Source organism: Lytechinus variegatus, chromosome 3 (assembly GCF_018143015.1).
Source record: "Lytechinus variegatus isolate NC3 chromosome 3, Lvar_3.0, whole genome shotgun sequence".
In the NCBI taxonomy this organism is placed as follows: domain Eukaryota; kingdom Metazoa; phylum Echinodermata; class Echinoidea; order Temnopleuroida; family Toxopneustidae; genus Lytechinus; species Lytechinus variegatus.
The window spans coordinates 58281623-58304213 of record NC_054742.1 but is presented as its reverse complement, the minus strand read 5'-3'; the positions used below and the strand labels follow the sequence as shown (position 1 = coordinate 58304213).

The 22591-nt window shown below is 37.4% G+C and overlaps 1 long non-coding RNA gene across 2 annotated transcripts; it reads left to right on the top strand.

Moving 5' to 3' along the window:
* Positions 1-395: 395 nt before the first annotated feature.
* Positions 396-15026, top strand: LOC121411482. Of its 2 annotated transcripts, none has more exons than XR_005969475.1 (3): positions 396-564; positions 5196-5354; positions 14656-15026. It is a non-coding gene; the product is annotated as an uncharacterized LOC121411482 (long non-coding RNA). The 2 variants fall into 2 exon arrangements; XR_005969474.1 differs by having other exon boundaries at positions 399-564; positions 5196-5350.
* Positions 15027-22591: the final 7565 nt, after the last annotated feature.

The following is a 22591-nucleotide window of genomic DNA, read 5'->3' as shown; positions in this document are numbered from 1 at the left end:
TTTCGTATACGAAATTTATTCTGTGTCACCCTTAATCAATTTCGTCCACAAAATTCATTTCGTCCCGATGCAAAATTTATTCTGTCGACGAAATGATTTTGTGTCAAAACACACAAAAAAATTTTGTCTCTGTCTATTCATTTCGTTCCGATGCGATATCTATTCCGTGGACAAAATGATTTTGTGCCAAAACACAAAAAAATTTCGTCTCCTCTGTCTATTCATTTCGTTCAGATGCGATATCCTGTCGACGAAATGATTTTGTGTCAAAACACAAAAAATTTTTGTCTCTGTCTATTCATTTCGTTCCGTTGCGAAATCATTCCGTCGACGAAATGATTTTGTGTCAAAACACACAAAAATATTTTTGTCTCGTCTGTCTGCTATGGGTCGCTGATTGCCAGCGCCTGCAGCTAGCTAGCTGTACTAAAGCTCCGGTCGGGCCGGTCACGTAGTTGTTGACGAGTTGGTGAACTTGTCTTAGCTTAGATTTCACATTATTCATGCCTACATGAGCTGCATACAACTGCTCTAATCGCTAGGATTGGGATGGACATTGATTTCGTAAGTTCAGCTTAAATGTTTTCGACTCAAAAATTACGTTAAAAAAGGGAAATTCGCGAATTCGTTAATCGTTACCAAACTTGCATTTGCAAAAACAATGCTAGTCCCGTGTATTCAAGTTTATGTACTGTTGTCAGTACAGCATGGGGCCGGGGAGGGTGATTTGTTTTTTCTGCACATCTGAAATGGTAATGAATTATACAGGCTGAAGATATTCCGGCCTAGATCTTAATATATAATGTAAAAACGGCATTATTATTGTCGATTGACAGATCACCTAATTAAAGAAACTGCTGCTTTCGACTCACCGTACTGCCGTACGCCGGCCGTAGGACAAATGTGACCAAGCCAGCTATTAGAGAGAGGAAGGGAGAGAAATCAAAACTTTGAGAAAGCGGGGAGGATGCGATGGAGTCCATTAATTTATGTACAAGAGTGTGCTCGTCCATTTGTTCATGTACAAATTGATAAAGCTAGAGAACTATTGCCAAGTCCATGCGCCTGCGCACTTCATTTTTTTTAAATCAACGTATGAATTATTCATATTCCATAGCGTTTCCATATGCAGAAAAAATATTCGCTGCCCGGCCAGAGGTAAGACTCCCAGAATGATGCCTCTCTAGAATTGATTTACATCCTGGATAGAAATAATCTTGTAATGGTTTGGGATGAAGAAATCAGTCTAGTGGCGTAGCTAGGATATTTTTCCGGGGGGGGGCACTGGGGATCCTTGCTTTTTCAGTGGCAGGGCCAGGGGGCACCATTTCTTCTGTGTGTGTGTGTCACAAGGGTGGATCCGACTTTCGCCAATAGGGGATGATGGCCCGGGAAGGGGCCCAAAATTATCTGTATTTTCCCTGATCAGTCACTTCTTAGCATTATTCTTATAAAATAACATCAATATGAAATAATCTCATAGGCCCTATATAAAGTGCGAGCCAATATTTTTTTCTTTCTTTTTTTGAATTTCATGTATTTTGTCCTGAAAATTCAACATTCTGGGTACTGTTTGTGATCCTGAACAAGATGCATATGTAACTAGATAATTACTAAAAATGCCAAGCATGAGCAGAATTGTTTTAAGTAAGTGTTCGAGCATTATCGAAAAGGGACCTGTTAAGGACTGTTTACCCTAGAGGACAGTACATATTTCAATAGTGAGAACGCAAAGCGCGAGCTAAAAATTGTTGAGATTCCGACCCGAAAAATGGTCATTCTAAGCATTTTTTGTAATAATAAGTGGGATAGGTATGTGGGTCAATCCACGTCAAATCAACCAATTTTCAGACAATTTGTCACCCGACCCTCTTCGATTTTCTTTAAACTCGCACCAAATGTTGCCCCAAGTGTCTGACGGAAAAATCTGAAATATTTTGCCAGAAGGTCGGTTGCTAAGATACGGCCTCCCATAGCAACCAATGCGCGCACAACAAAATTATTTTAAATAAAATTGCCTATATTTTAAATAAAATTGCCTATTTTTGATTGACTACTGCAGCAAAGTTTGATTGATTACAGTCTTCATTTTCAGTAAATTGGAAGAACTTTTTGGTCTAAACATGCAGAGTATACTGTAGCGCGGACCTGTCAACCGGATTTCGCACACGAGGTCTCCGAAAATGGCGTTAAGCATCCGTGTCAATGATTTCAGAAGCATGTTTGGAGGCTCATAAATCCAAAACTGAATTAGCTTAGAACCAAATATTATGCACATTAATGTACTTTCAGATACTCGACAGAATTACAAAAAATTGACCCAAGAGTACGTGTCATTTTCCTGTAGGGCGCCCTCAAAGTTGGATTTTTATCAAAAGATGCCAAGTTCAAGGTCACGGATCACCTCCCAAATTGTGATAACTCAAAGATGAAGAGCCCAAAGACATTGATATATTCTGTGGTGGTAGTCTGTGATTAGTATTAAAAGAATATATCTACAGAAATAGTTTTTATTGTTGGCAATGACCTTGAAAACACACCTAAAATTCAATAAAAACAGTAAATATGCTAATTTTCCAGAATCATAATGGCATTCAAATGGTGTTTACATTGACTTTCAAATGGGTGTCATTTCAATACAAAGGGTGAGCTTAAGCCAAAACTTGAAAGACATGTTCAACTTTTGGTCTACTTTGAGCAACATAAAATATTTGATCTCAAAACCATATCATTTGACCTTGAAATTATTCCAAATATAGCCATTTGTTGCTCATAAGTAGCATATTCAAATCGCGCGTGTTCATTGTACTTTGCAACACATTTCAAAATGGATTTTCTCATAGAGAGAATACCTGATCAGGCTGATATTTGCAGTATAAGTAGTTGGTAATGAGTTCTTGGAGGACCTACAGATTAAGTACCTATTCTCTCATGACAATGACCTTGAAAATACAGCTGATAATCGTGAAAATCAATAAATCATACTATTTTCATTAGTAATCAAGTGTTTTTAACCCACTCATGTCTTGATAGAATAGTTACCTAAACTGTAGATTTTCCAAGCACTAATTACAGACTACTAATACTGCAAATATCAGCCTGATCATGTATTCTCTCTATGAGAAAATCCATTTTGAAATAGGTTGCAAAGTACAATGTACACGCACGATTTGAATATGCTACTTATAAAGCAACATATAGCTATATTTAGAATAATTTCAAGGTCAAATGATATGGTCTTGAGTTCAAATATTTTATGTAGCTGAAAGTAGACCAAAAGTGGAACAGGATTTGCAATTATCAGCATGAACTCACAATCCAAGATGGAATAACACACAATGAAAAGTTGATAAAAAACACTTGATTATTTATGAAAATTGTATGATTTATTGATTATTTTCAGCTGTATTTTCAAGGTCATTGTCATGAGAGAATAGGTACTTAATCTTAAGATCCTCCAAGAACCCATTACAGACTACTTATACTGCAAATATCAGCCTGATCAGGTATTCTCTCTATGAGAAAATTCATTTTGAAATGTGTTGCAAAGTACAAAGTACACGCGCGATTTGGATGTGCTACATGTACTTATGAAGCAACAAATAGCTATATTTGGAATAATTTCAAGGTCAAATGATATGGTTTTGAGTTCAAATATTTTATGTTGCCCAAAGTAGACCAAAAGTTGAACATGTCTTTCAAGTTTTGGCTTAAGCTCACCCTTTGTATTGAAATGACACCCATTTGAAAGTCAATGTAAACACCATTATGATTCTGGAAAATTAGCAAATTTACTGTTTTTATTGAATTTTAGGTGTGTTTTCAAGGTCCTTGCCAACAATAAAAATATTTCTGAAGATATATTCTTTTAATACTAATTACAGACTATCGTCACAGAAGATATCAATGTCTTTGGGCTCTTCATCTTTGAGTTATCACAATTTGAAAATTGTTGAAAAGCATATATTGTCATTAACATCAATTTTAGGGTGTTTACGACCATTTTGGATTGCGCAAATCAGCCCCTAAACATTCCGTTAGCAAAATTTCTCAAGTAACACTTGAAAATATGGGTAAATGTCTATCAAAACACAGAAATTGGTCCCCCTCCTCGATGGGACGGGAGGCGATCCGTGACCTTGAACTTGGCATCTTTTGAAAATATCCAACTTTGACGGCGCCCTACAGGAAAACGACACATACTCTTTGGTCAATTTTTTGTAAATCTGTTGAGTATCTGAAAGTACATTAATGTGCACAATATTTGGTTCTAAGCTAATTTAGTTTTGGATTTATGAGCCTCCAAACATGCTTCTGAAATCATTGACACGGATGCTTAACGCCATTTTCGGTGGCCTCGTGTGCAAAATCCGGTTGACAGGTCCGCGCTACAGTATACTCTGCATGTTTAGACCAAAAAGTTCTTCCAATTTACTGAAAATAAAGACTGCTATCAATCAAACTTTGCTGCAGTAGTCAATCAAAAATAGGCAATTTTATTTAAAATAATTTTGTTGTGCGCGCATTGGTTGCTATGGGAGGCCGTATCTTAGCAACCATTTGACCTTGGGGCAAAATATTTCAGATTTTTCCGTCAGACACTTGGGGCAACATTTTGTGCGAGTTTAAAGAAAATCAAAGTGGGTTGGGTGACAAGCATTGGTTGATATGACATGGACTGACCCATGTAACAAATAAACAATGCAAATTAATTTGAGTGTGGCAAACTGATTCTGTTTGGTTCTGCTTGTTACAATTTCTGCATGAGTTGTAATCATGGATGCTCAGGTCAACATGATAAAACACTAGGAGGTGATCAAATGAATTGATTTTTTTTCAAATAAAAAATACTATTTTTATATTCACCCCCTTCTATTTTGCCTCTGCTATTATTTTGATTGGATGTATTTCCAGATTCATCACAATAATTGTAAGTTTTATCATAAGTTTACTTTTTGAAAATTATATGCTATTATGTGACTTAGGCTTATGTACCTTCTACTGATAGTATTGATATAATGATATCAATGGATTCAAGTTAATCCTTCTGGGTAAGATTGGAACTATCTCTGTGTTTGGTAGATAAAGATATATGACTAACTTGTCCAGTTGTTGAGAAATGGGCCACTGCTGAGTAGGCCTAGAGTTTTCTCATGAGTAATTGATTTTATGACATGTGTTTACATTTTCTGCAGATTTCCATTCAGCTTTTGGACTGTACCGGTACTGTAACATAGTATGGATGGTCAATATGAAGCAAGCTTCATTGAATTCCTCCAAGAGCTCTGTACTCTGTTCTGATTAGACAGGATGCTGCCCCAACCATATTTGATTTCCCGCCTCGTCTTAAGTAGGTACAGTAGATCCATATCATATATGTGTTATAAAGAAATATACCCGGTACTCCATATTATCTCCCTTTGATTTGTAAACGGGTCAATATATGGTTTGACTTGGAACAAATTGCAACAAATGATTTTTCAACTGTTTCTGGCAGTATTTGACCTCAGGAATAAAGTACTAAAAATCTACCAAAATCTACATCTGGGAAAGTACTTATTTTCAAGAGGGTGTCCAAGGTGGCCGCCATTCACTGAAAATGGATATAGTTCTCTCATTATCCACTCTAGAATCCTATTTATGTTCATATTCCATGGTCCAGTGGGTAAAGAAATTTATTGATAGAAGTTAGAGTGAATATTAGCACTCCAAGGTACCAGGAAATCCAAGATGGCGCCCAAAATGGCTGCCGTAGGCTAAAAAATCTAATTCATCTATTACTTCAGTGGCTTTAATTCTAAATTCAATTCTGTGCAATGGTTTAAGTATTGAAGTAGTACATCGGGACAAGTTACAAGGACAGTCAGTGGTCTTGTGTGTCCAAAAATCCAAGATATCTTCCAAAAATTGAGTTTAAAATGGCTGTATGATTAAAATGGACATAGCTGATATCATATCTACATGTGAGATGAATTGAATTGAAAAGATTTTATTCGAAATCATTGCACGTTGCAGCCAAAAGGCTGTATTGTGTACAATTTACAGGTATATACATGTATAAATAGCTGATTTAAAAACATCAAAACTTGAATTGATTAAGAAAATATAATGCAACTTAACAAAAGAACAAATAGAAGACTGAAAGATGGTGGTGGTGGAAGAATGCTTATTGACAAACATCGCCACTCAAATTCAAACAATAAAAACGTAGATTTAAGCAAGTAACAAAAGAACTAAAGACAGGAGTGTGTCTGGGGACGAGCGAGCAGTCAAGTTCAATGCACAGCTCCAGCCAGGGAATGCCAATCCTCTACAACACCATTCAACCTGGGCAATGGAATTGGTTATTCAAATCCATCGCTCAGGCGGAACTTAGGGTCAGCTAACCTCACTACATTAATAGGGCCGACAAACAATCTCTTACAAAAAAAAAAAAACATTTACATTCATAGCACACTCCTCATTCATCCAAACAACCAACCATAAGCACGTTAAATCAAACAACTGCACCCACCAACCCAGCAGTCACCCCTGACACCTTGCACTCATTAAGCATACAGATAAAAAAAAAAGAAGAAGAACCAAGGGGGGGGGCTGAGTGGTCGCCCGTCCCAAGAAACCGTCCTGCTCAATTCTGAGAACGCTTACTTAAAATTTGGAGAATGACGCAGTTTGTAAAATAACACATCTTCCACCACATAAGAAATCTTAATAAAAATGAGTAAAATGTTGGCATAAAAAACAGTTTCCCTTTAGTTGTTACAATGTGAAATACATGCATTAAAATCATGACTAATAAAATCCTGTAAACCTATTCAATTGTGTTTGAGTTTAAAAAGTTCTAAAAATTGTAAAATTTTCATCTGAAGCTTGTGAGCTAATAATAATAACAAATTAGTATTAGGCGCGAATATGATTTTGTTGTCTAGATCATGGTTTCAATGGTCAAATAATACATTGGGACAACACTCAGTGGTCAGGTATGTTCAAAAATCCAAGGAGTAAGAAATGCTGTTGCTACTTAAAAAAAACCCAATGTCATAGTTTGTTCAATATCCGGAATATGATTTTTGTGCCTATACCATTGTTAAATGGGTTATCCCTATCTAGGCGGGGGGGGGGGGTCTCGGAGGCCCCTCCCCCTCAACAAATCGCGCAATATTTTCGGTGTGCAAAATTTTTTGACCGTGCCGCTCGCTGACTTTTTACTTTCAAGTCTTGCGCAACTTTTGAGACCAACTTTAAGTCACCCGGGTACGTGGTTCCAAAATTACGTAACATTTTGTAAGTGCATGTTGGACCAAAAATTGCTCAAAAACGTGATTTCGTGTACAAAGTCAATGCAAATTGTGTTTTCAAGCAAAATTCATAAATGTATGATTATTTTTAGTTTTGCTGGTCTAAATGTATTTATTTTCTGCTTTTTATGATCACAGAAGAGTCCCCAATAAATTTCATTGAAAAAACAATGAAAAACGAAAGGTCAAAAAGAAAAATACATAAGAAATTGCAAAAAACAATAAAATACATAAGAAAATTATTTGATATCGCAATTTTTGTCTCACCTGCGAAGCAAAGTGAGACTATAGGCGCCGCTTTTCCGACGGCGGCGGCGCTTTTCCGACGGCGGCGTCGGCGTCAACATCAAATCTTAACCTGAGGTTAAGTTTTTGAAATGACGTCATAACTTAGAAAGTATATGGACCTAGTTCATGAAACTTGGCCATAAGGTTGATCAAGTATTACTGAACATCCTATTAGAGTTTCATGTCACATGACCAAGGTCAAAGGTCATTTAGGGTCAATGAACTTAGACCATGTTGGAGGATTCAACATCGAAATCTTAACCTGAGGTTAAGTTTTTGAAATGTCATCATAACTTAGAAAATATATATACCTAGTTCATGAAACTTGGACATAAGGTTAATCAAGTATCACTGAACATCCTGCATGAGTTTCACGTCACATGACCAAGGTCAAAGGTCATTTAGGGTCAATGAACTTTGGCCGAATTGGGGATATCTGTTGAATTCCCATCATAACTTTGAAAGTTTATGGATCTGATTCATGAAACTTAGACATAATAGTAATCAAGCATCACTGAAAGTTTTGAGCAAGTTTCAGGTCTCATGATTAAGGTCAAAGGTCATTTAGGGTCAATGAACTTTGGCCGAATCGGGGGTATCTGTTGAATTACCATCATAACTTTAAAAGTTTATTGGTCTAGTTCATTAAACTTGGACATTAGAGTAATCAAGTATCACTGAACATCCTGTGTGCGTTTCAGGTCACATGACCAAGGTCAAAGGTCAATTAACTTTGGCCGAATTGGTGTATCTGTTGAATTACCATCATAAATTTGAAAGTTTATGGACCTGATTCATGAAACTTGTACATAAGAGTAATCAGGTATCACTGAACATCCTGTTCGAGTTTCAGGTCACATGATCAAGGTCAAAGGTCATGTAAGGTCACTCAACTTTGGCCATGTTGGGGTTTTTTGTTGAATAACCATCATATCTCTGTAAGTTTATTGGTCTAGTTCATAAAAAGTGGACATAAGGGTAACCATGTATCACTGAACATCTTGTGCGAGTTAGAGTAGTATTCAAAGTCAGCACTGCTGCTATATTGAACCGCGTGATGCAGGTGAGACGGCCAGAGGCATTCCACTTGTTTCCATGTACACTTGCTAAGAACACCACAAAGAGTTTCTATACCAAAAATTAGTAAATTTGGAGCTTTATTTAGGGAGTTAGAGGAAAAAGTATGATTTCGCATACTAATTACGCATAAATTAGCATTATCGCTTAATAGCGATTCGGATGAAATAAATTACTAGACAATCTAGTAGATTATGTCCCTGAGGGGGCCACTTCCATTCACGAGAGGATACCATGCACGACCATGGGGTCTCGAAAAGCACCCTAAACATGTAATTTCCATATTCTGAAAATGCACCCCTTAACAAGTATTGGCGTGTGAAACCCTACTCTTAACAAGTATTGGAAACAAAACGATACTCTTGGCAAATATTCCCTGAAATGAACCCCTAAACAAGTACAGGAATGTCTTATTGTTACAGGTCCTTCGGTCTTCGGCTTTACTTCTACACCTCGCGCAAATCGGACTCTAAACACGAAGTGTTGGAGCAAAAAGGATATCCTTTATAAAACAAATTAATTTTGTTTTATCATCCCCGCAAATTCGACCCTAAACACGTAAATTTCCTAGCGAAATAGATACCCTTTTTTCATTATTTTTGTGTTTTTGACACCCTTATCACGTTACGTACGTAACGTGCCCTATCGTGAAAAAGACATCCTTTTTACGTGTTTTTTGGTCGTGCATGATATCCACTCGTCAATGTAAGTGCCCCCCCGGGATTATGTCCCAGGCAACCCCGCGTGCCAATTTTCGGCGCGATCGCACGGTCCACGGCCGAGATCATGGCACCCCCGGCCATATGAACTCCCAAAATACCCCGGCCTAGATAGGGTTAAACATAAACAATACATAAGAATATGTTACAAGGATGATGGATGGACAATTATGTCTTTAACTCCATGGTGGCCTTAAAGATAATATTAGCCGCTGGCATTTACAAATGGACATAGGTCATGTAATATCCTCCAAGGTTTTATGTCTTTACCATGGTATTAAAAGTCAGAAAATTAGGTACAAGGACAGTCTGTGGTCATCCAGTATGTCGAAAATCTGAGATGACTTCCAAAAATCAGAGTCTAAAATGACTACTGTTACTTTAAAAAAAGGACATAGTTTATTTAAATCCACCAAGGAGATATGATTTCGGTGTCCACACTAAAGTTTCATGTTTAAAATTATGCGTTTAGACTGGTCACATTGATATGCAGTTGTCCAGTTTGCATAAAAAATCTAAGATGGTTTTCAAAAAAGACATCTAAAACGACTCATATCTCTCAATGGTCAGAGTTGTACATAATCTATCTATAAGAAATAATGTTGGTGTCTAAATTTGGTATAAAGGGTCAAATAATATATTTGGACAAGTAACAAGGATGGTAAATATTTCATTTTTGTCTCACCTGCATAGCAGAGTGAGACTAAAGGCGCCGCTATTCCGACGGCAGCGGCGACGGCGTCAACATCAAATCTTAACCTAAGGTTAAATTTTTGAAATGACATCATAACTTAGAAAATATATGGACCTAGTTCATTAAACTTGGACATAAGGTTAATCAAGTATCACCAAACATCCTGCACGAGTTTCACGTCACATGACCAAGGTCAAAGGTCATTTAGGGTCAATGAACTTTGGCCGATTTGGGGGCATCTGTTGAATTACAATCAAAACTTTAAAAGTTTTTGGATCTGATACATGAAAAGTGGACATAATAGTGATCAAGTATCACTGAACATCCTGTGCAAGTTTCAGGTCACATGATCAAGGTCAAAGGTCATTTAGGATCATTGAACTTTGGCCAAATTGGGGGTATTTGTTGAATTACCATCATAACTTTGAAAGTATGTTTGTCTAGTTCATAAAACTTGGACATAAGAGTAATCAAGTATCACTGAACATCCTGTGCGCATTTTAGGTCACATGACCAAGGTCAAAGGTCAATGAACCTTGGCCATAATGGGGGTATCTGTTGAATTACCATCATAACTTTGAAAGTTTATGGATCTGACTTTTGAAACTTGGACATAAGAGTAATCCAGTATCACTGAATATCCTGTGCAAGTTTCAGGTCACATGTTCAAGGTCAAAGGTCATGTGAGGTCAATGAACTTTGGACACGTTGGGGTATTTGTTGAATTACCATCCTATCTCTAAGTGTATTGGTCTAGTTCATAAAACGTGGAAATAATAGTGACCAAGTATCACTGAACATCTTGTGCGAGTTATAGTAGTTTTCAAAGTCGGCACTGCTTCTATATAGAATCGCGTGATGCAGTTGAGACCGCCAAAGGCATTCCATTTGTTTCAAAACTCATGGTGGATTCTAAGCTTTCATCAAAATGGGTATGTTTACCAACTCATGAAACAACTTATCCCCATGCATAAGTGCAGGCACCAAGATTATTTCTCACAGGTGGATATTGTATGAACTATGAGCAGGGCCGTCGCCAGGGGGGGGGGGTGCGGAGGGTGCGAACGCACCCCCCTTCAGAACCCCCCCCCAAAAAAAAAGAAAAAGACACACAGACACCGAAACTGCATTGAGGAACAATAGGCATGTTGACCAGTATGTACTTTCTATATCCATTCGGGCCGGCGGGCTATATAACTGCATGAAATTGAGTTAATACGTTGTTTTTGTGTTTTTGTTTTTTTTCATAAAAAGCACCCCCCCCCCCCCCAGAAAAAAGCTGGTGACGGCCCTGATGAGCATCAACACCAGTGTGTTGGCTCAGTTGGTAGAGCGCCTATTTCACAACTGGGAGGTCGGGGGTTCAAGCTACCCTGTTTGGCGTTCAACGATTAAAGGGATAGTGGCTGCCGGGCCCATGATCAATTGGGCAAAGCAAATTTTCTGAGTATTTCATTTCATGTCTATTTTGAACAATAAATTATGGATTTTAATTTTTTCATCTAGAACCCATTTTTGAAGCCAACTTTTAGAAGGAAAGTACATGTAGATAACTGCATTCATGGTAACCAGTCCCAAAGTATTTTCAACCCTTAAAACCCTAGCGTAGACACGAATATAATACACTCAAGGTGTATTTGTAATGTTCTTTATTCATTTTTAAGTAACAACAGTCATTTAATACCCCTATTTAAAAGCCATCTTCTTTTTTTGGACATACCTGACACCTTACTGTCCTTTCATCTTAACGCAATGCACGAATTGACCCTTAAAATTCTAGTGTAGACGGCAAAATCATACCTCCGAGGTGTAATTCTAATAAACTATTTACACTTTTAAGTAAAAACAGTCAATTTACACCACTTTTTTTTTTAAAGTCGTCTTGGATTTTAACATACAGACAACTGACTGGTCTTGTAACTAACCCTGGTGTATTACTTGACCCTTTAAACCATAGTTTAGACACCAAACTCATATTCCCCAGACAGATATTGAACAAACTATGTCCTTTTCTTAAAAAAAAAGGTAACATCAGACATTTTGCACTCCATTTTTAGAAGCCATCTTGGAATTTTGAACATACTAGACCAATGAGTGTCATTGTAACTTGTCCTATATAATTTGACCCTTGAAACCATAGTTTAGACACCAAAATCATACATCACCGGTGGATATAAAATGAGCTATGTCACATTTAAGTATCAGCAGCCACTTTAGAATCAATTTTTAGAAGCCATATTGGATTTTTGGTCATACCAGACCAGATTATGTTCTTATAACTTGTCCTAATGTATTATTTTGAACCTTGAAATCAGACACTAAAATCGCATCTCCCAGGCCGATATGAATGTCTGCTTTAAGTAACAACAGTCAATTTAGAATAATTTTTTTAAGCCAATTTAGATTTTTTGACAACCCAGGCCACAAAATGTACTTGTAACTTGCCCTAATGTATTAATTGACCCTTGAAACCAGTGGTTTAGACAAAATCACATATCCCAGGCCAAAATGAAATAAGCTATGTCCGCTTTAAATATCAGCAGCCTTTTTTGTAGGATCGGTTTTTGGAAGCCATCTTCTATTTTTGGACATACCAGACCACTGACTGTCCTTGTAACTTATCCTATTACTTTATTTGACCATTGAAACCAGTGGTTTAGACATCACAGTCACAACTCCCAGGGCAAAATGAAATGAGCTATGTCTGCTTTCAGTAATAATAGCAGTTTCAGAATTAATTTTTGGATCCATCTCAGATTTTTGCACATTACAGACCACTGACTTTCCTTGTATCTTGTCCCAATGTATTATTTGACCCATCTAACCATGTTATAGACACAGAAAAATCATATTTCTAGATATTGAGCAAACTGTCGTTTTTGTCTCACCTGCATAGCAGAGTGAGACTGTAGGCGCCGCTTTTCCGACGGCGGCGGCGGCATCTATATCAAATCTTAACCTGAGGTTAAGTTTTTGAAATGGCATCATAACTTAGAAAGTATATGGACCTAGTTCATGAAACTTGGCCATAAGGTTGATCAAGTATTACTGAACATCCTATTAGAGTTTCATGTCACATGACCAAGGTCAAAGGTCATTTAGGGTCAATGAACTTAGACCATGTGGAGGAATCAACATCAAAATCTTAACCTGAGGTTAAGTTTTTGAAATGTCATCATAACTTAGGAAATATATGGACCTAGATCATTAAACTTGGACATAAGGTTAATCAAGTATCGCCAAACATCCTGCATGAGTTTCACGTCACATGACCAAGGTCAAAGGTCATTTAAGGTCAATGAACTTTGGCCGAGTTGGGGGCATCTGTTGAATTACAATCAAAACTTTAAAAGTTTTTGGATCTGATACATGAAACGTGGACATAATAGTAATTAAGTATCACTCAACATCCTGTGCAAGTTTCAGGTTACATGATCAAGGTCAAATGTCATTTAGGGTCAATAAACTTTGGCCGAATTGGGGGTATTTGTTGAATTACCATCATAACTTTGAAAGTATGTTGGTCTAGTTCATAAAACTTGGACATAAGAGTAATCAAGTATCACTGAACATCCTGTGCGCATTTTAGGTCACATTAACAAGGTCAAAGGTCAATGAACTTTGGCCATAATGGGGGTATCTGTTGAATTACCATCATAACTTTGCAAGTTTATTGATCTGACTTTTGAAACTTGGACATAAGAGTAATCAAGTATCACTGAATATCCTGTGCAAGTTTCAGGTCACATGATCAAGGTCAAAGGTCATGTTAGGTCAGTGAATTTTGGCAACCTTGGGGTATTTGTTGAATTACCATCCTATCTCTGTAAGTGTATTGGTCTAGTTCATAAAATGTGGAAATAAGAGTAACCAAGTATCACTGAACTTCTTGTGCGAGTTAAGTAGTTTTCAAAGTCAGCACTGCTGCTATGTTGAATCGCGTGATGCAGGTGAGACGGCTAGAGGCATTCCACTTGTTTTAAAGTAGCAACAGCAATATTTATAATCCATTTTTGGAAGTCATCTTGGATTTTTGAACCGACTGTCCTTGTAACTTATCCCAATGTCTTATTTGACCATTGGAAACCTGGTCTAGAAACCAAAATCATTATGTCCCAGGTGGATATGAAAGAACTATGTCCAATTTATTTTTCAACAGCCATTTTAAACTCCATTTTGGGAAGCCATCGATCATCTTTGGATTTTGGACACCATCTTGGATTTTTGGACACACCAGACCTTGTAACTTGTTCCAATGTACTACTTCACCCTTAAAACCATTGAATAAGAACCAAATAAAAGCAAATTAGATGAATTGTGGATTTTTAACCTATGGTAGCCATTTTGGGCGCCATCTTGGATTTGCCAATCACATTGGAAGGATTACATGTATGATTCACTCTAGCCTGTATCAACAATTTTGTTTACCCCATAGACCATGAAAATCGAACTAAATGGGATTCTATGGTGGATACTGAGTGACGGCCATCTTGGACGCCATCTTGAAAATAACCACCTTCCCTTTTGTTTGATATCTTTTTTTCTTAAATGTTTCTTTTTTCTAATTTGTCTCGTACAGAAATGACCCAAACCAAGGAATTCCTGGAAAGAATTTCGATTTTGCAAACACCCTCCCAGATACTGCAAAGACACCTGTACCAAAGTCTTCAGCACCTTCATTTCTCGAGGACCACTACTACTCAATACCAGAAAGTCCAAGAGGAGTAAAGTGGAAGTTAACACCAATAATGGACTGTTATAAAAACTTGGAGAAGAGGCCGAAGACCACACAGAAATCCTGTAGTGTAGATCACATGTACTTGCTGTTAAGTTTGGACAAACATAATTTGCACAACTTTACAACAAATAATTTACACTGTGTGCATTCTGATTATTTGAAATAGTTTATCACTGGGCATGTAACAAAAGTGAATTCATTAAATAGGAATGTTTGCGAATGATGTCTTACAGTATATTCATTCTGACTTAGAATGGCAGAAGATAAAAAAGTTTGTGAAAAGAAGGAATGATGGCAAGCTGACTGAAGAATAGAACAGGATAGAGCAAGGTGACAATTAAGAATGAGCTGTTGATATAGAAAAAAAAGATGAATTAAGAATGACGGTAATATAGAAAGAGCATAATTACCATAATTTTTTTTAAGGATTTGGACAATAAGGAAGAATCTGGGTTTTGCCTCGCCGGCATAGCAGAGTGAGACTATAGGCGTCGCTTTTCCAATGACGGCGGAGTCGTCAACATTAAAATCTTTACCAAGGTTAGAGTTTTGAAATCATAAGTCATCATAACGTAGAAAATATATAGACTTAGCACATGAAACTCGGACATACATGTAAAGGTAATCAAGTCTTACTGAACATCCTGCCTGAGTGTCAAGTCACATGACCAAGGTCAAAGGTCATTTAGGGTCAATGAACTTGGACTATGTTGGGGGAATCAATATCAAAATCTTAACCAAGGTTAAGTATTTGAAATATCATAACTTCTAGAGTGTATGGACCTAGTTCATGAAACTTGGACATAAGGGTGATAGTGTATAACTGAAGATCCTGCCTGAATTTCAGGTCACTTGACCAGGTCAAAGGTCACTTTGGTCAACGAACTTTGACCATGTTGGCGTACTTGAGGAATTGTCATAACTGTCATTTTAGAGATCTAGTTCATGTAACTTAGACTAAGATCAATTAAGTATCCCTGAACATCTTGTGCAAGTTTCATATAACATGATCTAGGTCAAAGGTCATGTAGGGACAATGAACTTTGATAATGTGGAGGGGGGGTATGGTGGAATTGTCATAACTTAAAGTTTATAGATCTAGTTCATGGGACTGACGGTAATATAGAAAGAGCCAAATTACCATAATTTTTTTAAGGATTTGGACAATAAGGAAGAATCTGGGTTTTGCCTCGCCGGCATAGCAGAGTGAGACTATAGGCGTCGCTTTTCCAATGACGGCGGAGTCGTCAACATTAAAATCTTTACCAAGTTAGAGTTTTGAAATCATAAGTCATCATAACGTAGAAAATATATAGACTTAGCACATGAAACTCGGACATACATGTAAAGGTAATCAGTCTTACTGAACATCCTGCCTGAGTGTCAGGTCACATGACCAAGGTCAAAGGTCATTTAGGGTCAATGAACTTGGACTATGTTGGGGGAATCAATATCAAAATCTTAACCAAGGTTAAGTATTTGAAATATCATAACTTCTAGATTGTATGGACCTAGTTCATGAAACTTGGACATAAGGTGATAGTGTATAACTGAAGATCCTGCCTGAATTTCAGGTCACTTGACCAAGGTCAAAGGTCACTTTGGTCAACGAACTTTGACCATGTTGGCGTACTTGAGGAATTGTCATAACTGTCATTTTAGAGATCTAGTTCATGTAACTTAGACTAAGATCAATTAAGTATCCCTGAACATCTTGTGCAAGTTTCATATAACATGATCTAGGTCAAAGGTCATGTAGGGACAATGAACTTTGATAATGTGGAGGGGGGGTTGGTGGAATTGTCATAACTTTAAAGTTTATAGATCTAGTTCATGGGACATTAGAGTAACCATGTATTCCTGAATATTTTGTGCTTGTTTCTGGACACATGACCAAAATCAAAGGTCATTTAGGGTCAATGAAATTTGCTGTGTTGGGTATATTTGTTGAATTTGCATTTTAACTTAGAAAGTGTATGGATCTACACATGTAGTTCATGAAACATAGACATAAGGTAATCAAGTATAAATAATTGTTTTGCACATGTCTTAGGTCATATGATCATGGTCAAAAATCATCTTGGGTCAATGGACATAGTATTCTTTTGTGAATAATTATGTACTAGCTGTTTTCAAAGTCAGTACTACTGCTATATCGAATCGCGTAATGCAGGCGAGAGAAGGCCAGAGGCATTCCACTTGTTTCTGTTGGTATTTCTCAGAATACTTGTATGTCTTATATAATGAAATTGGTATAAACTGTTTGTAAGATACACTCGCACAGATAATACTAACAAAAGAAAAAAAGCCAAATATTTCACTGATTTTCAACTGTTCAGTCACTCTCATATCCAAAGCAACCCCCCCCCCCTCCCCATCAGTCCAAGGTATTTGAGAAAGAGATAGAGAGTTTGGACTGGACATGGATGTCTGCAGAAAAAAAAAATGCAGGGGGAGGGGGCAAAACATTTTGTGAAATGTGCAAGGGAGCGAAGCGACAGAGCAGAAAATTATTTAGGGATATATGAAAAATGCAGGGGCCAATATATTTTGGGAATATGTCAGAGGGAGCGAAGTGACCAAGCAGAAGAAAATGTAGAGGAGAAAAAAATTGTTAGGGTATGTGAAGGAGCAAAGCAACCGATCAAAAAGAAAGGCAGGTTAGTCAAAATATTTTTGAATATGTGTGAGGGAGCGACTCGTTCACTCCGAGCAGGAGGGACTTGTTTTAAATAAGCATAGGCGGGAAGGCCCCCTCTGCCCTCCTGTGGGTGGCAGGGGCTTATACACTTAAAATGCCAATATTTCTGGTTGGAATATCACACATTTTCAGCCAGAGCTTTGCGCTAATTTTAGAAATTATGTAAACCATTAACCCTATCTAGGCCTGGGTATTTTTGGAGTTCCTATGGCCGGGGGGGGGGGCTCCCAGGCCCCCCCCCCAAGATCTCAGCCGTCGACCGCGCGGAAAATCGGCACGCGGGTTGCCTGGAGCATAATCTACAAGACTGTATAGTAATTTATTTCATGCGAATCGCTATTAAGTTATTACGCTAATTTATGCGTAATTAGTATGCGAAATCATACTTTTCCCTTTAACTCCCTAAATAAAGCTCCAAATGTACTAATTTTTGGTATAGAAACTCTTTGTGGTGTCCTTAGCAAGTGTACATGAAAAAAATTGTGATATCAAATCATTTTCTTATGTATTATGTTGTTTATTGCAATTTCTTATGTTTTTCATTGTTTTTTCAATGAAATTTGTTGGGGACTCTTCTGTGATCATAAAAAGCATAAAATGAATACATTTAGACTAGAAAAACTAAAAATAATCATACATTTATGAATTTTGGTTGAAAACACAATTTTTGAGCAATTTTCGGTCTGACATGCACTTACATAATGTTGCGTAATTTCGGAACCATGTACCCGGGTGACGCAAAATTGGTCTCAAAAGTTGCGCAAGACTTGAAAGTAAAAAGTCAGCGAGCGGCGCGGTCAGAAAATTTCGCACGACGAAAATATCACGCGATTCGTTGAGGGGGGGGGGGGGCCTCCGAGGCCCCCAGGCCTAGATGGGATTAATGCTGATAAATACATGTAGATGTGCAGTGCTCTCTTGTAAAGCAGTTTTGTACTCAAGAGTCTACCCTGGGTAAAGAAAACAGAATAAATGAATAAAAAAATAAACAAAAACGTTGTTTCTAATCTCAGACTTTCCTATGCCCCTCGAAAGTTCACCCACTCTCTCTCTCTATCTGTCTTTGTTTCATTCATTTTCATTTTACAATTCTTTGTTTGTCTTTTGATATCTAAAGTTCAGGTTTACCCTCTCTATCTTGCACTATTCTAAGCCCCAGCCCCATTGGCTTCCACAGGATGGGGGGGGGGCTTCCTCCTGAAAACTGAAATCAAACAAAACAAATGTGGAAAATAAAATGGATAAAAGAAACAGATCCTTGGTGCATGTCTTACCAGCAAAAGCAGTTCATTCAGAATTTAACTCTCAAAACACCTAAATTCTACCGTAGGCCTACAGTAGGTTTATTGCCATTTCATCCACTGCCATTTTGCCCACTCACCAAATGGTATGTCATTTCTTCTAAAATCAGTTGTTTCCCAAATCTTCCAATTACCATTATGTCCAATAGCTAGTTGGTCTAATAACCATTTCGTCTATTTTCATTTTGTCTAATTACAATTTTTGCCATTTTGTCACGGTCCAATTTTCATTACAGTATGTCTATTACCATTAAGTCCATTTGCCAATTGGTCTAAGGGCAAATGGGCCAATGACCAATTAGTCTACTTTCATTTTGTCTATGTTCAATTTGGTCCAACTGCAGTTGATCCACTGTCACTTAGTCTCAACCCATTTTTTCTAACAATCATTTGGTCTAATCATCAATAGGTCCAATATTCATTTTGTCTATAATCAAATAGGAATAGTCTACTACTAGCAGCCCTTCTAGTTCGGTGCCTGTGTATTGCTGACTCGATCATCCTGTTGCTCTTGTGATTTGTTATTAATTTACACCTGTCGTTTGATTTTTTTTTATAAGTAAACTTTTTCAGCTCCATTGTAATACATTTTGTGTTCTTATGTCATGTTCTTCCCCTCCTTTCCCACTTTTTTCTCTTTTAATTTTTTGGGTACCGTCAAAAGCTATTATCATTATTATAGTACATTTATTTATTAGTACTATCGTGAATTACAATTATTTATTAATATTATCAGTTATATGATGAATGATGATTATCATGAATGATGATTATCAAGAAAGGGAAAATTCCAAATCAAAGGACCCTATTCCAATTTTAACATTTTTAACCACTCCCATTCCCCTTTTTGTGAGCGTTATGTAGTAGAGAGAGCGTGTGGGATGCTGTATGCTGTACTGCATCATTCCATTCCTGACAGTAGGCCTAGTTATATGTTTTCTTTTTTATCTTCAATAATTTCAAAGTATATTTAAGAAGTCATTTCGCCCCCTCGGATAATGCATCTTATTTGTATTAGACAACATGGCTATTGCACCAATTGGCTATTTGGCTATTAGTCTAAATGACAATTGAGCGATTTTAGAATTGGACGAACTGGGTATTACACAATTTGGTTGGTTGATTATTGGACCTAATGGGTGGTGGACAAAATAATTAGACGAAATGGCACTTGGACAAAATGACAAGTACCAGTAGACAATTTGGACCAACTGATATTAGCCAACATGGCTATTGTAATAAATAAACATTGGACGAACTGATTAATAGACGAGTTGGCATAAGCCTACATAAAATTAGACCAAATGGGTGGTAGACGAAGCTGCTATTGGACGAAATGGGTGGTGGACAAAAAGGCATTAGACCGAATGAAGGTAGACTATGTGGTGTGTGGACTAAATGGCAGTAGACGAATTGGCAATTTACTTTACATCATGTGTTTACCATTCTTAGAAATTGCATATTTCCTAAAACAAGTCCCTTTCGCTCGGGAGTAAATGTGTCGCTCCCTTGCAGACATTTTCCAAAATATTTTGATTGACCGAGTAAATAAAACAAGAAATAAATAATCAATTACAAAAACAAAAATGTTTTTAATCTGAGACTTTTTAATGCCCCTCGAAAGTTCACCTGTTTTCTCACTCTCTCCACCTCTCTTTGCTTTCATTCATTTTCATTTTACAATTCTTTCTCTCTCTTTGATATCTTTAAAGTTCAGGTTCACCCTTTCAAACTATTCCAAGACCCCGCCCCATTGGCATCCACAGGAACTGGGGTTTCCCCCCTGGAGATTAAAGTCAAACAAAAGACAAATGTGGAAAATAAAAATGGATAAAGACAAATAATCCTCTGCGCATGTCTTAGCTACCAATACAGTTCATTCAGAATTTAACTCTCACAAAGCTTAAATTCTACCGTATTGTGCTTAGAAAACGCATAATTCCTATGCCATTTTTAAACAAGTCCCTATTGCTCAGGAGTGAATGTGTCGCTCACCAGCACAAATTCGAAAATATTTTGTCTGACCTGCTTTCTGTTTATTTGATCGGATGCTTTGCTTCCTCACACACACAACAATTTTTGTCCCTCTTTCCTTTTACTTTTTTACTTCTGTTTGGTCACTTTGCTCCCTCTCACATATTCTCGAAATATCTTGGCCCCTCCATTTGTTCTCAGTCTTTTCGCTCTCTCAAATATCCCCAGAATAATTTTTCTGCTCAGTCGCTTCACTCCCTTGAACATATCCCAAAAATGTTTGGCTCCCCCTGCATTTTTTCTGCAGTTGGCCACGTCACATTCAACATCTCTCTCCAATACCTTGAAGTTAAGGGGGGGGGGTACTTTGGATATGAGTCTCTGAACAGTAGAAAATCAGTAAAATATTTGGGTTTTTTTCTTTTAAGTCAATATTCTGTGAATGAGTGTATCTTACTAAAGGATTATACCCATTTCATTTCATACAACATACACAGTTTTAGAAATACAAAAAAAAATATGGTAGGCCTAATGTTCGCTTTCTCGGGCATTAATCAAAGGCTCCTCCACACCTGTCTCTCTTTGTCTATCACCCTCAATCTCAATTCATCTTTTTTTCTCTATCAAACAGCTCATTATTAAAGGTCAAGTCTACCCCAGAAAAATGTTGGTTCAATTAAATAGAGAGAAATCAAACTAGCATAACACTAAAAATTCCATCAAAATCGCATGTCTAATAAGATATGGCATTTCAAACTTTCACTTATTTTTCATAAAAAAAAAATAATATGCACAACTCAGTGACATGCAAATGAGACAGTCGATGATGTCCCTCACTCACTCTTTATTTTGTTTTTTATTGTTTGAATTATACGATATTTCATTATTTAGAGATATGACAATAAGGACAAACTTTACTGAACCATATAGTATTGAATAATGCTAATTCCACATGATCAGAGAGGAATAAAAGTTTGTTAAACATGACGAGGAGAAATATAACAAAAGAAATAGCTCACTGTCTGATGACATCATCAGTCTCCTCATTTGCATACCGACCAGAATGTGCATTTAACTCTTGTTTTTTTAATTTAGCTAAATTTTAAAATTGTGTCGGGTCAGTTTTCCAGACCACATACATTGAACTACGGCATTCCGCAAGGTTCCGTCATCGGCCCACTGTTGTTTACACTCTATGTTCGTCCAATTGGAGATATCCTTCGATCTCATGATGTTTCCTTCCACATGTATGCAGTTTGTTCCAACGGATCCAGTGGCAGTTGATAATGCTATTCACAAACTTAGCTGCTGTATCACTGAAATCCATGACTGGATGAAGGCAAACAAGCTCAAACTCAATGATGCAAAGACTGAATCTTTGTCTCTGCTTCGCCACATCATTTATCATCTGATCTCATGAAGGATGTCAGACTGACAATTAACGAGAAATCTTTCCAGCCTTGTAAGTCTGTTCGCAATCTTGGTATAACATTTGAGCCTTCTGCAAATCTCAGCCATCACGTCACCTTGGTCTGCAGAAACGTCAAGTTTCATCTTCGTAACCTCTGGAGAGTGAGACGTTTTATTGACAAGCAAACATGTCATGCTGCTGTCAGGGCTCTTGTTCTTTCCAGACTGGACTACTGCAATAGTCTCTTCAGCGTTCTTAGCCAGAAAGACTTAGACCGACTTCAGAGACTACGGAACTCTGCCGCTAGGCTTGTCTTCTCTGCTCCCCTTCGGACTCGCACAGAACCTCTCCGACTGGAACTCCATTGGTCGGTCAGGATTCGGGATAGCC